The 17,889-nt window shown below is 37.4% G+C and overlaps 1 long non-coding RNA gene across 1 annotated transcript in view; it reads right to left on the bottom strand.

Moving 5' to 3' along the window:
* LOC309865962 overlaps nucleotides 1-17,889 on the bottom strand; it is a 166,661-nt gene that overhangs the window by 76,984 nt on the left and 71,788 nt on the right. Inside the window, exon 2 of the long non-coding RNA XR_014312349.1 lies at nucleotides 4,555-4,619. This is a non-coding gene — a long non-coding RNA (uncharacterized lncRNA). The remainder of the gene's footprint in view (nucleotides 1-4,554; nucleotides 4,620-17,889) is intronic.

Genomic DNA, 17,889 nt, shown 5'->3' with positions numbered 1-17,889 from the left:
GAAAAAAGGAAGGAAACAAGGAAGGAAGGAAGCAAGGGAGGAAGGGAAGAAAATCTAGAAAAAGAAAAGAACTATCACTTTTCTTCATGACATTATCTCCTAATCAGAAAATCCTAAGGAATCTATCAAAAAAAGGACAAAAACTATTAGAACGAATTAATGAGTTTGACAATTTTGCAGGATATAGGTCAATATACAAAAATTGATTATAATTTTATGTGCCAACAACAAACTGGAAATTGAAATTAAGAAAACTATCATTTGCAATGGCATCAAAAGAATAACATACTTAGGAGTAAATTGCATAAGTACAAGATTGGCATACTGAAAACTATAAAACACCATTGAAAGAAATTTTTAAAAGATCAGAATAAATGGAAAGATATCGCCATGTTTAATGATTGAAAGAATTAATATTATTTATAGTCTCAGACTGATCTAAAGTTTCAATGCAAGGTCAACACTTTTTAATGAGGAAAGAATAGTCTTCTCAACAAATGGTGTTGAGACAGCTGATATCCACATGTGGAGGAACGACTTCCATCTCATAAAAATTAAGTCAAAATAGATCAAAGACCTGAATGTAAGAACTGAAACTATAAAACTTTTAGAAGAAAATGGCGAAAATCTTTGTGACCCTTTATTTGACAAAAGATTTATAAATATGACATCAAAAGCACAAATGACAAATCAAAAAATAGATAAAACTGGACCTTATCAAAATTAAAAACCATCGTGTCTCAGAGACATTGTCATGAAAATTAAGAAACAACCCATGGAGAGGGAGAAAATATTTGCAAATCATATGCCCGACAGGGAACTTATTTTCAGAATATATAAGGAACTATTATACTCAATAACAAAATGAAAACTCAGTTTAGAAATGTACAAATGATCTGAATAGATCTCTCTTCAAGGAAGATTATACAAATGGTGAACAAGCCATTAAAAATGCTCACATTGTTAACCATGAAGGAAGTGCAAATCAAAACCATGATAAAATATTACTTCATACCCCCTAGGATGGCTGTAATAAGGACAGACAATAATCGTTGGTAAAAATGTGGAGAAACCGAAACCTTTATACTCTACTAGTAGGAATATAAAATGATGTATCTACTTCAGAAATAATCTGGCATTTCCTCAAATACTTATACAGAAAGTTACTGTATGACCCAGTAATTCCACTCCTAGAATATATCCAAGAAAACTGAAAATGCATGTTCATATAAAAACTGTTCATTTCATAGCATTATTTATAATAGCCAAAAGATAGAAACAACCCAATGCCTGTCAATTAACAGATGAACAAAATATGCTATATCCATCCAAGGTAATATTATTAAGTCATAAAAACAATGAAACACTGATGTATGCTATAACATGGATGAACCTTAAAAATAAATTCTAAGTAAAAGAAACTAGCCATGAGAAAAAAAAATCACATATTTTATGATCTAGTTATATGAAATGACCAGAATAGGAAAATTTAGAAATACTGAAAATAATTAGTGGTTGTTTAGGGACTTGAGGGAGAGGGTATGGAGAACTAGGGAATAAGAGCTAAAGAATATAGAGATTTTGTATTTAAGGTGATGAAAAATGTTCTAAAAAGTGATGGTGGAGATGGCTGCTAGAATCTATGACTATACTAAAAACCACTTAATTGTCTATTTGCAACAGTGAATTTTATGGTATATGAATAATAACTCTATAAAGTTTTTTTTTTTTTTTTAAGGAAAAGAAAAAGTGAGAAGGACAAGTTGTAGGTGTAGGGAAACCAAGTTCTTGGCATTGTTTAAACCACTAGAACATGCTTTGCTTGAGTCATTCCTACCACACCACTTTTAGTTATATGAACTACAATAAATAGATCTCCCCTTTGTTTAAGTCCATTTGAGTTGAGATTCTGATCACCTACAATATGGATCCATAACTGACACACAGAGTGGCAGGGGTTCATCAGGAAAAATTGAGTGAAGGAAGAAGTTAAGGACCAGAAAATCAAACAGGAGCTATTGTGGTAGTTGAGAAGATGGCAAATAGTGAAAAGGAGTTGACAACATGGATGTTAAATCTAGAGAATGAACTGAATTTTGTGAAAAGGAAAAAAAAAAATGAAAAAGTCTGAAGAGCTAAATCCTCTGGAGATCTTCTACTGAATACTGAGCCCTTGATGACAAGAAGAATATTTCTTTTATCACACTCCATTAGTGAACTTAGCTACTGTAGTAACCACCTGCTTTCTGTAATTACTGATCTCTTGCTCACATTCTAAGTGTATTGTGAGTCAGCTACAGCTCTGCCCTAGGCAGCAGCTCTGTTGTGTAGGTTCCTCATTCAAAAACCTAGGCTGAAGTGGTAGACTCTCTCTGGGAATATTGCTCTCAGGGAAGAAGTCAAAAGCTAGAGTGCTGGCAAATTTGTGACACTTTCTGAAAAATTTGCTCATTTATGGTATATATCACATCTCAGATTCCTTTGACTAGAATTTGTTACATGGCCACAAGCCCAAAGTCAATACGGCAAGGAAGTATTATTCTTTGCACAGAACACACTGTAAAATCATAACAATGACAGTCTGTATAATCTTCTCCAGGAGAGGGACAGAATGAATTATTATTGACAATGATATAATTCCCACAATTGCTTTTTCAGGCCTATCATTGTGCATGGTATATTGTAGATAGTTAATTGATCCTTATGTAGAACTTAAACAAAGATATCATAAATTAACAACTATGTGCATCAATAAATGGAGAAAAAAACTTTCGTGGAGACAGGAAAGAAAGTAAAAGAAGATTAATTTATGTTAATTTTGAAGAACTAAAGGAGGTAAAAATGCAGATTATTCAACCAATACTTATAAAGTTGGAGTGAGAGTGAGATTAAGAGAGAAAGAGAGAAGAGAGTGAAGCTGTGAGTAGTTAAGATCACCAAGGCAGAATGTGTGCAATGGGCAGAGAAGTGGCTATTAGATCAGGAAGAGAAGAAGAAGCCAGGAAAGATCAGTCAGGAAACGGTCAGCGATCAGAAAAAAGCAAAATCAAGAGTACTGAAAAGAAAAGTTGGTCAAGAATGTCAAAGATGTTTCTGTAATTATTAAACAGTGCCTCTTTCAAAATTCCCAACAGTTACATAATTTTTTTTCTTCTACAGAGATCTAGTTCACGTGAGAAAATAAATTAATTGAAGGCTATGTGTAACAACAATCGAATTAAGCTTAGTATAGGGTTAAAAGAGACAGTCTGAAGGGAAGAAAAAAGATTCAAATCACCCAGTTTAAAAATTAGAACTAAGCAGGGGGAAAAAAATCAATACATGTAATAAACATACAACAAGTATTTAACAGTAAACTGTAATTCTATATTATAGCTAGTTAAGAGGTAACCAGAAAAAAGAATGGGAATAAGAGAGAAGGGGAAAAGACAGGCAGACATGAAAAATGTGAGGCTAAAAATAGAAACAAGGTAACAATCCCTTGGCCTAGTTGTTCTCAAAGCTAGCTACACATTAGAATTACCTGGAAGTTAAAGAGAAAAAAAAAAAAAGAAAGAAAGAAAACTTTTGCCTGGGTCCATCCCAATAATTAATAGGCTAGAATGAGACCTTGTATTATTATTTTTTTAAAATGAAAAAACAAAAAAATGAAACAAAACAAAATAAAAACTTCCCAGCTGATTTCAATGTGCATTCAGAACTAAGAACTAGTGTCTTAAGAGGTAGAGAGGAAAAATAAAGAGGAAGCTGTAATGAGGTATATTACTTTTGCCCAATCTCATGATCTACTTCAGCTATCACCTTCAAGAAAACTTTAAGATGTAAATTAGCTAACTAATAACTAACTAATCAAATATAGTTTAGCTGCTTTTTACTTTTTAGGCAGAGAAATGCCTAAAGATGTGATTTTAATACTAACTGAAGGCCCTACACAAAACACTTAGCATCTCTGGGTCTGTTTCTATATTTGCAAAATGAAAAGGTTTGGCAAGATGATTTTCTAAGGCTATTAACATAGCTATGATTTGAAGAGTATTAGAACGGGAGAGGGTGTGGAGTACAGTCAAAATCAGCTCTCTTCCAGACCTGTATTGAATGGTCCACTGAGCATATTTAGTGTGTGTGTATGTGTGTGTGTGTATTTCCATCTTATTTTATTTTATTTCTTTTCAGTGTTCCAGCACTCATTGTTTATGCAATACGTGCCCTCCCTCAGGCTGGCTCAACCCCCCACCCCCCTCCCCTCTGAAATCCTGTCTGTTTCTCAGAGTCCACAGTCTCTCATGGTTTGTCTCTCCCTCCAATTTCCCCCAACTCACTTCTCCACTCCATATATGTTTTTTTAAATAAAATAAAAAACAGAAAGGGAGTGGGGTGGAAAGAGAAAGTCAGAAAAATATAAGAAAAGAGCAAAACAGGAGGTCCTAGCTGTCTTCCCCGAATGCAAACATTGAGCCATCCACAGACAAAAATATTCAAGTGTAGTAAGAGTACCTTGATGAAGTTCAGAAACAAGAAAAGACTCATTGAAAAGGTAAAAACAATTTCACTTACATCATTGCATTTTCAACTTGGCATAGTGTAGAGCTGAGAGGGATCCCACTGACCCACAAGTTCTCCTTTGGGGGAAAGGGAAAACAAGATTACTTGTGGACCCTGACACCAGGTCTACCCACCTGTAAATCCCAGCATTTGGCTCCCCGGTGGACCCCACAAACCAGGCCTGAGTGAGGAAGAGGTGACTGCTTCATCAAATGTGTGGACAGTAATACAAAGCTACAAGGATCACAAAGAATCAGGAAAACATGACACCATCAAAGGAGCAAAATACAGTTCTATAAATTGACCCTAAAGAAATGGAGATTTACAAACTGCCTGACAAAAAGTATTCCAAATAATCATCTTGGAGCACTTGGGTGGCTCAGTCAGTTGAGTGTCTGACTCTTGATTTTAGTTCAGGTCATGATCACAGGGTCATGATATTGAGCCCTGCCTTGAGCTCCACACTAAATGTAAAGCTTCCTTAAGATTCTCTCCCACCCTCTCCCTCTGTCCCTCCCCTGCTCTCCTTCTCTCTCAAATACACACACACACACACACACACACACAGAATAATCATCTTAAATCACCTGAGTGAACTACATGAGAACACTGAATGAAATATGATAGTGGGAAAACTACATGAATAAAATGAGAAGTTTGACAAAGAAAAACCGTAAGGATGAATAAAACAGAAATCCTGGAGCTAAATAATACAATGACTGAACTGAAAAATTCCTTAAAGAGCTTCAGAACTGGACTCAATCAAGTAGAAGAATCAGTGAAATGGAAGACAGGTCATTTGGTAGTATACAGAAAGAAAAGGAAAATGGGAAAAGAAAGAAAAAAGTAAAGAAAACTATAGGATATATGGGGCACTGTGCATTACAGGAGTCTCAGAAGGAGAAGAGAAAGAGAAAGGGATAAAGAGCTTATTTAAAGAAATAATAGCTGCAAACTTCCAAAATCTAGGGATGGAAAAAGACAGCCAGATTCATGAAGCTCATAGGACCTCAAACAGGTTAAACTTAAAGAGGTCTATATCTATAATTATTATGATTAAATTATCATAGTCAGAGATAAAAAGGAAATTTTGAAAGCAGCAATGAAAAAGCAACTCATAACATAGATGAGAATCCAGAAGATATCAGCAGATTGCTCAGTGGAAACTTTGCAGTTGAGAAAAGAGTGGGGTGACATATTCAAAGTGTCAAAGAAAAAACTCATAGCCATGAATATTATACCCAGAAAAACTGTACTGTAAAAATGAAGGAGAGACAGACTCCCCCCACCAAAAAAAAAAAAAAAAAAAAAGGAATTTGTTACCTCTAGAACTGCCTTAAAGGAGTGCTAGAAGAAAATCTTCAAAATCCTCCCCAAAAATAAAATACCAAGAGCAGATGGTTTCACAAGCAAATTCTACCATTTAAATAATTAACACCAATCCTTCTTTAGCCATTTGGGAAAAACAGCAATATCAAAGGCATCCAAGCCAGCCAAAGACCCCACAAAAAGCAAAACTATAGGCCAATATCCCTAATGAGCATAGATATATAAATCCTCAAGAAATATTAGCAAACCAAATTCAATAGCACATTAAAGGGATTATACACCATGGCCAAGTAGGATTTGTCCATTAAATGTAAAGATGGCTGAACATACATAAATCAATCAATGTGATAAACAACATTCACAGAATTAAGGATTAAAAACCACATGACAGGGCACCTGGGTGGCTCAATGGGTTAAAGCCTCTGCCTTCAGCTCAGGTCACGATCTCAGGGTCCTGGGATAAAGCCCTGCATCGGGTTCTCTGCTCAGCAGGAAGCCTGCTCCCCCCACCCCACCCCCATATCCCTCTTTGCCTACTTGTGATCTCTGTCTGTCAAATAAATAAATAAAATTTAAAAAAAAAAACTGCATGATCATCTCAAAAGATGCAGAAAAGTATTTGATAAATTAACATCCATTTGTGATAAAAACTGTCAACAAATTATGCATAGAAGAAATATATTTCAACCTAATAAAGGCCATATATGACAAAGCCACAGCTAACATCATGCTCAAGGGTGAAAGCTGCAAGCTTTTTTCTAAGATCAGGAAAAAGAGTGCCCATTCTCACTACTTCTATTCAACATAGTACTGGAAGTCCTAGCAATTAGGCAAGAAAAAGAAATAAAAGACATCCAAATCAGAAAGGAAGAAATAAAATGACTGTCTCTGTTGGCAGAAAATGTGATCTCATATGTTTAAAAAAATCCTAAAGACTCTACCAAAAACAAAACAAAACAAAAACAAAAAACACCACACACACACACACACCACAAAAAACTGTTAGAACTAATAAAATCAGTAAAGTTGTAGGATACATTATCAATATGAATGAATGAGTACCCTTTTTACACACTAACAATGAACTATCAGAAAGAAAAGTTAAAGTAATCTCATATACAAAAGCATCAAAAAGAATAAAATATGGAGCACCTGGGTAGATCAGATGTAAAGTATCTGCCTTCGGCTCAGGTCATGATCCTGGGACCCCCGGATCAAGCCCCACAATCAGGCTCCCCACTTGGCGGGTAGCCTGCTTTTTCCTTTCCTTCTCCCACTGTTTGTGTTCCCTTTCTCACTGTTTGTCTCTCTGTCAAATAAATAAAATATTAAAAAAAAATAAAATAAAATACCAAGGAACAATTTAACCAAGGAGGTTAAAGACTTGTCTAGTTGGGGTGTCTGGGTGGCTCAGTGGGTTAAAGCCTCTGCCTTCGGCTCAGGTCATGATCCCAGGGTCCTGGGATTGACCCCACATCGGGCTCTCTGCTCTGCCGGGAGCCTGCTTCCCCCTCTCTCTTTAGGCCTGCCTCTCTGCCTACTTGTGATCTCTGTCTATCAAATAAATAAATAAAATCTTTAAAAAAAAAAAAAAGAAAGACTTGTCTAGTGAAATCTATAAAATACTGATGAAAGAAATTGAAAAATACACAAATAAATGAAAAACTATATCATGTTCTTGGATTGTAAGAATTAATTTTAAGATTCCGCACTATGAAAAGTGATACACAAATTCAAAGATGCAATCCCTATCAAAGCTCCAATGGCATTTTTTTATAGAAATAGAAAAAAACAACCCTAGAATTTTTATGGATCTACAAAAGACCCCAAGTAGTCAATGCAATCTTGAAAAAGAACAAAGCTGTAGCCAACTTCTTAATCTCAAATTGTATTACAAAGTAATCAAAGTAGAATGGTATTGGCATAAAAATGAACACACAGACCAATGGAACAGAATAGAGAAACAAAAACCATATGTATATGGTCAATTAATCTCTGACCAAGTTACCAAAAACATATAATTGGAAACGAATATAGTTTCTTTAATAAATGATGTTGGGAAACTGGACCCTTATTTTACACCATACATGAAAATCAATTCAAAATTATTAAAGACGTAAATGTAAGACCTGAAACTATAAAACTCCTATAAGAAAATTAAGAGAAAAAGCTTCCTGACATTGGTCTTGGCAGTGATTTCTGGGACAGGACCCTGAAAGCACAGGGAACAAAAGGAAAAATAAGTAAGTGAGACGATATCAAATTAAAAAGCTTCTGTATAGCAAAAAGAACAATCAACAAAGTGAAATGGCAACCTACGAATGGGAGGAAATATTTGCAAGCCATACCGGGTAAAGGGTTAATACCCTGAATATACAATGAATTCCTATAATTCAACAGCAAAAACCATAAATAATGTCATTTAAAAATGTGCAAAAAACCTGAACAGACATTGCTCCAAAAAATATACAAATTACCTACAGGTATATGAAAAGATGCTGAACATCACTAATCACCAGAGACATGCAAATCAAAACTATAATAAGATATCACCTCATATCCATTAGAATGGCTATTATTTTTTTTTAAGTTTATTTATTTTTTATTAATCTCTACACCAGCATCGGCCTGAACTCACAAACTCAGGAACATGAGTGACACACTCCACTGGCTGAGCCAGCCAGGTGCCCCCAGAATGGCTATTATTAAAAGAAAAAAAGGTAAGTGTTGGCAAGGACATGGATGAAAGGTAACCCTGGTACACTGCTGGCGAGAGTATAAATTGGTACAGCCATTATAAAAAACAGTATGGAGTTTTCTCCAAAAATTAGAAATAGAAATATAATATGATATTTCTAAATCCCATTTCTGGGTATATTCCCAAGAGAACTGAAATCAGTTTCTCGAAGAAATACTGGCACTCCCATGTTCTTTATAGCATTCTTCATAATAACCAACACATGGAAACAATCTAAATGTCCACTGATGGATGACTGGATCAAAAAATGTGGTATATACGTACAATGGAATATTATTGAGCCTTAAAAAGAAAGAAATCCTGCCATTTGTGACAAGGAAGAAGCTAAAAGACATCATACAAGTGAAATAAGTCAGACACAGAAGGACAAATTATACCACGTATATACAGAATCTAAAATAGTCAAATTCATAGAAGCAGAGAACCAGAATGGTGGCTGCCAGGACCTAGAGGTAGGTGAAAACAGGGAGGTGTAAATTCAAAGGGACAGTTTTAGTTATGCGACATGAATACATCCTCGAGATCCACTGTCCACCATAATGCCTACAGATCACAATGCTGTTATATACTTAAAAATTTGCTAAAAGTGCAAATAATGTTAAGTGTTTTTAATCACACGTGAAAATAATAATAATAAATAAAGGGAATGGAGGAAAATTTTGGATGTGATAGATGTTGATGGCATAGACTAGGTGATGGGTTCACAAGTGTATACTTATCTCAAAATCCACCAAATTGTATACATCAAGTATGTACAACTTTTTGTATGTCAGTTGTATCTCAATAAAGTGGGCTTTTAAAATTTTTAAATGTTCACTGTCCAATCAAACACAAAACAAATGTAGACTTCAGTGAGTTGTTTTAAGGTGAACAGTCTTGTGGCCATCATCCAGGTCAAGAAAGAGGCCGTCGCTAGCCATCCCAGAAGCCCCTCTTGGCTGCTGATCCCAATAATGGCCCATACCGCCCTTCCAACAATAACCACTATGTTGATTTCCACAGCTATCAAATCCCTGTGTTTCCTTGTGGTTTATCACCCACGTGTGCATCCTTAAATCCACAGTTTAGCCTTTGGGCATTTTACTTTAAAACTTTTAAAGATGCTATCTTTGTGCTAATTTCTCAGAAGGAAAAGTGGAGTGACCGTTTCCATTTTTACCAAATAAAGTCTTTAAAATTGGAAGGTTATACCTCTAAGTCCTCTCCCCTCCACACACTCATGTATGGAATATAAGAAATGGTGCAGAGGATCCTAGGGAAAGGAAGGGAAAACTGAATGGGAAGAAATCAGAGAAGAAGACAAACCATGAGAGACTCAACTACAGGAAACAAACTGAGGGTTACTGGAGGTTGGTGGTTGGGGGGATAGGGTAACTGGGTGATGGGCATTAAGGAGAGCACTTGTGGGGATAAGCATGGGTGTTGTACACAACTGATGAATTACAAAACTCTAGCTCTGAAACTAAGGATATGCGGGACATCTAATTGAATTTAAATAAAATGTGTGATAAAGTGTAAATACAAAAGTATGAAAGAAAAAGTTCCTTTAATTTCAGTGTACATGAGTTTCGTGTTACTTTGAAATATAATTTTTCAAGGCTTAGGGTTTTTTAAAAAATAAATATCAGCAGCTGGGCACTATTACTCTTTTCCATGCTTATGGCCTCTAAATTATTAATATGGCTCCGCTTTTCCCATTATCCACAAATAATCTGAAGTACCTTGAGGCTCAGAAAAACTTAGAATGAAATACTAAGGCTTATGTGGAAAATATATGAGAACTATTTGCCTATTTTTAAAAAAAAGTATTATAAGAGAGCTTCAGATTCTGAATCCTTTTCTCATTTCTAGGTACAGATATGGAAGGAGCGGAGGAAAGCAGAAACAGGACGGAGGATGGGACACCCCACCACCCCACAGCTTCATTAGCCCACCGCTTAGGGACAGACAGCAGTCACTAGAAAATTCCTGGCTTTGCAGCCTCTAGGCCAACCCTGTGCCATGAGTAAAAAAGACTAATGAGAATTTTGCCTACATCTGAGGCTGGAGGTTACACCGTTTCGACTTTTTATGAATGCTTGTCTAGCTTAGCCCACTGCAGAGGGCCAAGGCCTGGAGGACACAGGGAGAATTAGACAATTTAGTTGCACTGCTTAGACCCATGGATCTTCCCATGTGAGCATAGCTCAGAAGTCACCTTTTTCATTTTAAGGTGAAGAAGATCCATACATTATGGGAATGTTTATATTAATGGATTTGGCTTGTCTCCAACTTTCTTTCAAAAAAAAAAATCCAATTCACAGTAGCATCCTGTTTCAAGAAATATGAATGAAACAAGACCCAGTTTAAATATCACATCCTCTTGTTCTCCCAGTCAGGATTCCTTGTCTCTTACCTGTGCTCTTCAGGGATTAAAATAGTTAACCCTTGCATCAGATATTAGCAGCAGGCTAGGTGTGTTACATGAGTTTACTGCTTGGGCAGTAAGAACTATTCTTTCTCCATTTTTAAGAACAAAATTCAGACTAAAAGAGGTCAATCCATTTGACCAAGATTGCTCAGCTTGTAAGTGGCAGAACCAAAATCCAAACACAGGGTGTTTAACCCTGGTTTCCACACTACAAAATACTGCCTCCATTAAGTACATCTTCTTTAAGATCATTTCATTTGCTGATTATAAAAGCTACACATAACCACTGTAGGGAATTTATACAAATAAAAAAATATTAAAATAGAAATGTTAGCTTTCTATAATTTTAACTACTACTTAAATTAAACCTCAATGTGTATTTTGATGGTTTTGTGGTATTTTTAAAACTTTCACGGAAGTTGTTTCACTTGATTACTGTATCATTTGCACTTTTCTCACATCATTGAAATCTTCATGAACATAATGTTAACTGGCTTAATAATAGTTGATCATAACGTACAAAAACTTTCCCTTCTACTGGACATTGAAGTTTCTCCTTCTCTGCTGCTATAAATAACCCTAGGGTGAGCATCTTACAAATTTTTGTTCCACTTTCTGATTTCTCCCTTAGGAATAATCTCCTCTTTTCTCTGGGAACCATCTGCTCCACCCACACACGCCCCCTATTTTTATATTTAAGCTGCAGAATCCTGACTTTCTGACCATAACTAATTGGTACAATGTTGTATACAAGACCCAAACTGATTTATTTATTTTTGGAATTTGGACTCTTAACCTGAGACACACAAAAACTTGAGTGTTATTCCTAGCCAAGCCACATGATTGGCAGCATTCTAGAAGGACAGACCATTATCTCTGGCTGATGCAATCCCCAAAGCTGTTCTGGTATCTTGTCCTTCCCAGAGCCTGGCTTTTGAACCATTCATTTGTGTTCCCAGATTCACTCAGCATCCTCCCAATAAACACCCTTGTCTGGCACACATGTCTGATTTGTTTTAGTAATTTTCAACCAAAGAAAGTTAACTAGTAAAAACTGCACAGTAATATTTCTTAAAGAGGTATTACTTGGTCAAAGTAAATTTAATGTCATCCATGCATACTGCCCCATTGTTCCCCAGAAATTTCTAAAGTTTGCAAACACATGGGAAGATACTATTATACTTAACATTTTTGCCAAATGTGAAGGCAAATAATACTACCTCATTATGTTTACATGTGAATTTATTTAATTACCAATGTTTAACATTTTTCTGCATTTATTTTATTTATCAACATCTGTGCCTATTCTTTGTCCTTATTTATTGTGGTCTAAGGATTTTGTTGTTGATCTCTACAAGATCTTTCTATACTGAGAATGTCAAACTTGATTAGAGGACTTTTCACATTTCACTGTAATTATGTAACAATGTATCTGCCTCTGCTCCCCTGCTACTGCCTTGCAAGTATCCTAAGTTTTGTTGGACTGAACTGCATATATTCCTTGTATTAGTCATGATGGGCTACCTTATGCTGTGATAACAAATAGCCCAATATTTCAATTGCTCAGCACAAACAAAACAAAACAAAACAGGTTTGTTCAGGTTTGACAGAAGTGGGAAGAGTTTAGCATTAAACACTAAGAGAGCCAGGTTGATAGAAGTTCCATCTTGACTCATGCTTTTGAGCACTGTGGCAGGACAGGGAATTAGGATATTTGTGTGCTCTTTCTGCCTAGAAGTAATGTACATCCTTTCTGATTATATTTCATCAACCAACAAGCCATGTGGCCATGACAAACCTCACACTGGTAGGGATGTACAGTCATACCAGGTGCGTAGTGAGAACCAGAATACATGTGAAGATTCCTAAATGTCTACCTTCCTGTACATTCTTGCCATTTCTCACTGTTTCACCTCCTGGAAACCTCCTTCTCCCCCACATATGCAAATTCCATCAATCCCCCAAAGACCATCTCGAAGCCCATGTCACTCCTGAAGTCTTTTCTCATCTCCTCTGGAGAGAATTGTTCTCATTCTCCCCTGAGCTACATTAAAATCTTAACATAGTACACTCATATCTTCCTATCTGGAATTATAGTCATTTATGTATAATATTCCTCCCTCCTACAGGATCCTGAGTTCTGAAAGGGAATGCTCTGTATCTAATTGGTGATCATATACTTCACAGGGCTTAGTCTAGTACCCAGTACATTAGGCTCCCCATAAATGTTGACTGAATGAAAAACAAATGTGTAATTCATAGCTTACACACTTTAATTTGGGAGTAATACTAAGATCTTCTTGTAACTCACTGTGTCAGTAAGTATTATATTCTTAAACATGCTAAGCTTAAAATCAGCATGATCCTTGACTTTCCTGAGGTCCCTTAATTCAATGATTTATTGAGAAACATGGTAGCTATACAGTGCTTGACAAAATTGAAAAGTTCTTTCTCTATAGGTACACATGTAGATGACTGGAATTGTAGAACTTTTCAGAAAGGACGTGTTTGGGACGCCTGGGTGGCTCAGTTGGTTAAGCAGCTGCCTTCGGCTCAGGTCATGATCCCAGCGTCCTGGGATCGAGTCCCACATCGGGCTCCTTGCTCCACAGGGAGCCTGCTTCTCCCTCTGACTCTGCCTTCCACTCTGTCTGCCTGTGCTCGCTCTCGCTCGCTCTCTCTCTGACAAATAAATAAATAAAATCTTTAAAAAAAAAAAAAAAAAAAGGACGTGTTTATTGATAAGTGTATCCTCAATGTAGTCTTGAGTCAGTCATGGTTTTAAAGCTTTGCTATTCTTACTTTTAAATATAAATCACTGATAGTTGGGATGCCTGGGCGGCTCAGTGGGTTAAGCCTCTGCCTTCAGCTCAGGTCATGGTCTCAGGGTCCTGGGATCAAGCCCTGCTTCCCCCTCCCCTCTCTGCCTGCCTCTCTGCTTACTTGTGATTTCTGTCTGTCAAATAATAAATAAAATCTTTTTAAAAAAATCACTGATAGTTAATCTTCTCCCATTTATTTTGATAATTTGTTTACTCGACCCTATATAAGGTTTCTGTAAGTTTACCTAGTTCTTTATATACACACATACATATGCATATATGTAATATATATATATGAACACACATATAAGATGTACATATGCAATGTGTATATGTATTTACATAGACACATAATATGTATACACACACAAACACACCCCTACACTGTATGTGCATACACAAACACACATGTATATAGGGTCTTTACATTTAATGTTTCTCCAGATCTTCCTATGGCAGATTTTTATCATTCACTCAAATGGCATCGCCTCAAATTTGTTCCCTGACAACCCAGACTAGAGAAGCATCTGACCACCCTCACAACCCTCACCCTCCCACTAAATTCACTGTTATATTTAGATTATATTATTACCTGAAAATCTCATATATATGTGTCTATTTTGGTTTACATCTATTGCTATTCTTATCACACCTACAGTCAATCTCTTCCCACTAAAATGCACTGTCTTAAAGGCAGGGATTTTCTTTTTTAACTATTATATTGACAACAAGCAAACATTGTCTGGTATGGAGTAAAATAAATATTTTTTCAGATCAATGAGTGAATGAATAAGAGTCCTTCTGGGATGACTGGGTGGATTGCAATGTCATTCTCTTGTAAAGAGAGTGCAAAGGCAGAAGTAATGTCAGAGGAATGGTGAGTGTATCTTTGATCATGTCAAGTGTGATGTTCCTATGTGATATTCAGATGAAGGTGTCAAGTAGGAACTTGGCTTCATGGTTCTGAAGTGTAGATCAGGAAACAGAGATGTGGAGGTCATAGATTGTATCTGTAACCATGGGAATGGCTGTAATTCCTGCATAGGTGTGATAGCATAAGAACAAAAAAGGACAGATTTTGGCCTCCCAGACCTTCCTCTCTCTGATGTCTGCTCCTCCCAACAGCCTCAATAGGTAGCAGTCCCAGAAACCTTCTCCTCGTGACAGTGCAAATGGCCTTGCTTCTTTAATCTCATTGGCTTCACGATCAACAAAGACAGCTCAGGAGTGCAGGCCCTGTATGGTCTATTTATCCCAGTCTGTGAGACTTGTGTTCATCCCTGATGTTACAGATGTAGGAGAATCAATACATCCCACGGGACCTTACAGAAGCGGAGATCAGACCCCACTTGCTTACTCAAACACTTGCTCCCAGCCCTTCTGGCAAAATTCCCAGGAAGAAAAGACAGGGATGTGTGAAGAGTGTTTTATCGGGGCAGCCAGCTGTCTCTCTAATGATTATTTGTATTCATACAGAGATCTGCTCAACAAAGGAATTCAGGCTCCGAAGGAACTCCTCCTTGGTGATACACACCACAGCCCTGCAAAGTGTTTTCATAATTTACTGTATCTCTGCCCTAGAGCTGTTCGAAGCACAACATGTAATTCAGAGCTTCTAAGAATAAATACAAGTTAAGGACACTGAGTCATAGCAACCTGCCGGGTGACTCCTGAAGACTGATTCTAGCACCAAAAATCACATGCCTGTTTCCTAATTTTCATTCCAGAACTCTACCTATGTCTTTACAATGATATCCTAAAAGTTATATCAGCCTCAGCTCGTGAACCAGTATTAATACCATTCAAGGTATTAACTTAGCCAGTAAACTGAAACCGAAAGAAGGTGGATTTTGTCCAAAACTATCTGCTTCTCTTTAACCTTTACACCCTATCCATCGAACATTACATGCCGAGGTTAGACATTAGACATCAACTATGCACAGGTTGCTTAAATTCCTTTCCACAGTTTGCTCATGGAGTGTTCATCCATTTCTGCTTGGATGCCCCAGGGATGCGAGATTCACTGTCTCCTAGGTTAATGCATTTATTTAATGTTTAGGTAGATTAGGCAATTCCATGTATTGGGCTGAAATCTGCTGCAGTATATTTTGTACTTACTAGTTTTAGTCCTGCCCTCTCCAGGCACCCAGAAGTCTGGAAATGTTCTTCCACTGAAGAGTGCTGCAGACTAGTAAGAGAACTATCCACCTTTGTGTCCTCTCCCCATCCAGCGTGAATCTCCTCCTTTCCTTCAGTTTGCCCACATGCATTCTCAGTTTGCCAGTTTCTGCTCTGGAGCCCGGGGCCCTAAACAGCCCGTTCTCCCTCAGGTGCGCTCCTCCCAGCACAGAGCTGGGTTCTGTTAGTGCTGTCCAGAACCTCATTAGTCTTTTTGGCAGGCATACCACACTATTGATTCAGACTGAGCTTACAGCCAACTATAACAGGATGTAAAGGTGTTTAACATCCCGCTGTTAAATGATGTCTCCTTTATGCTGTTCTCAGGAAGCTAATATCCTGATCCCAAGTGCAGGACTTTGCATTTACTTGTGCTAAATTTCATCGCATTGAAGTAGACCCATATTTTCAGTTTGCCTTTCAATATCCTCCCTCAAGTCAGTAATAAAGATTACAAACAGGACAGGGTCGAGAAGAAATCCTGTGACAAGGAGACTAGGTCAACACTGATTCAATCATTAATCCCTTTGGACTCATTCAACCAGTTACTAAACCACCTACCTATACTCTCATTGGCCCACAGCCCTGCATTTTGCCTTATGGGCTACAGGAAAGGTGTTTTCAAACATGGGCTAAAATCCAGACTCACTGCATTCACAGCAATCCTCAAACAGTGGGTTGAGTAACTTTATCAATTTAGCCTCTACTCAACAGCTTAAAACCCGACTTTCATGATCAATTAAATAAGTTCAAAATATCCACTGCTGTATTTGACAAAATTGGTAATTGGGGATCTTATCTGATGGATGCGATCATAATTTTGGCCTAATCCTTGTTTTATGTTTAATTATTTTGCATGTGCTGATGCATGTACCATTTGCTATCCATCATGATAGACCCCCTGGAACCATACCACAGGCCCCAGGATCGACCTCTGGATAGAGTCTAACTGCCCTACAGCCCGCAGCCCCATCTCAGCAGAAAGCAGCCAGAGCAGTCATCATCCCATTCCCTAACAGCAGTTAGGGTTACTTTTCTGAGGGGGTAGAGGGGAGGAGGAATGAGTAAGGAACAGGTGGGGCTGGGTAGGGAGAGATAGGTAGGGGGCCATGGGATCAGGCTCACAAAATTCAAAATGTGGGTGATGAAAGGAAACCAGAGATAAGAGAACAAACCAGACCATCCTGTCCTAGGTGTCAGAGGTGGGGTCTTGGCTGGTCACAAGTAGCTGTTATAACAAGAATTACTGGACCCTAAAAAGGAAGTAAGCCATTGAAGATATTATTACTAGTCCTTACTCAATGGTGTTATCAATCGTGATGTTAAAAAGATTTAAGTACCCTGGTAGCTTTCTATAAAAGACCATCTCTAATAGCCCTCAGTGGCAACCCTTTTGGGACCCCTCTCACTCCTGAGAGCTTTTTCTGTATCCTTGCTTAATAAACTTCTATTGCTCTACTCAATAAATAAATATAAAAATAAAATAAAATATCATTTTTAAATATTGAAATGATTCACAGTAACTTGGTCTTTTGGGTGAGATCCAGGCAGCCTTGAATGGGCTCCCTGTTTATAAATGCACAGCTAGGTGCCATCTCAGGTTTCTGTCAGAACCCATTCTGTACCACTCTGCCTCTGGGTTCTGGGTGCATTTCACCTTTAAGTCAGCATCAGAAACCTGAAGGCTACTGGACAGGTCCTTAGTTCTCCTGGAAAATTACTTAACATGGTGGGAAAAAAGATAGCCTCAGGTTTTAACGCTTTTCAAGGGCAGGAGGATTAATGATCACATAGCTATAACGGTTACTCTGAAAGCAATCTTGCCAACCGTGCATCACAGGAATTGCCCC

The sequence above is a fragment of the Mustela nivalis genome (assembly GCF_964662115.1).
Source record: "Mustela nivalis genome assembly, chromosome: 1".
Lineage (NCBI taxonomy): Eukaryota > Metazoa > Chordata > Mammalia > Carnivora > Mustelidae > Mustela > Mustela nivalis.
Note: the sequence above shows the minus strand (reverse complement) of the source record. Positions and strands in the feature narration are given on the sequence as shown.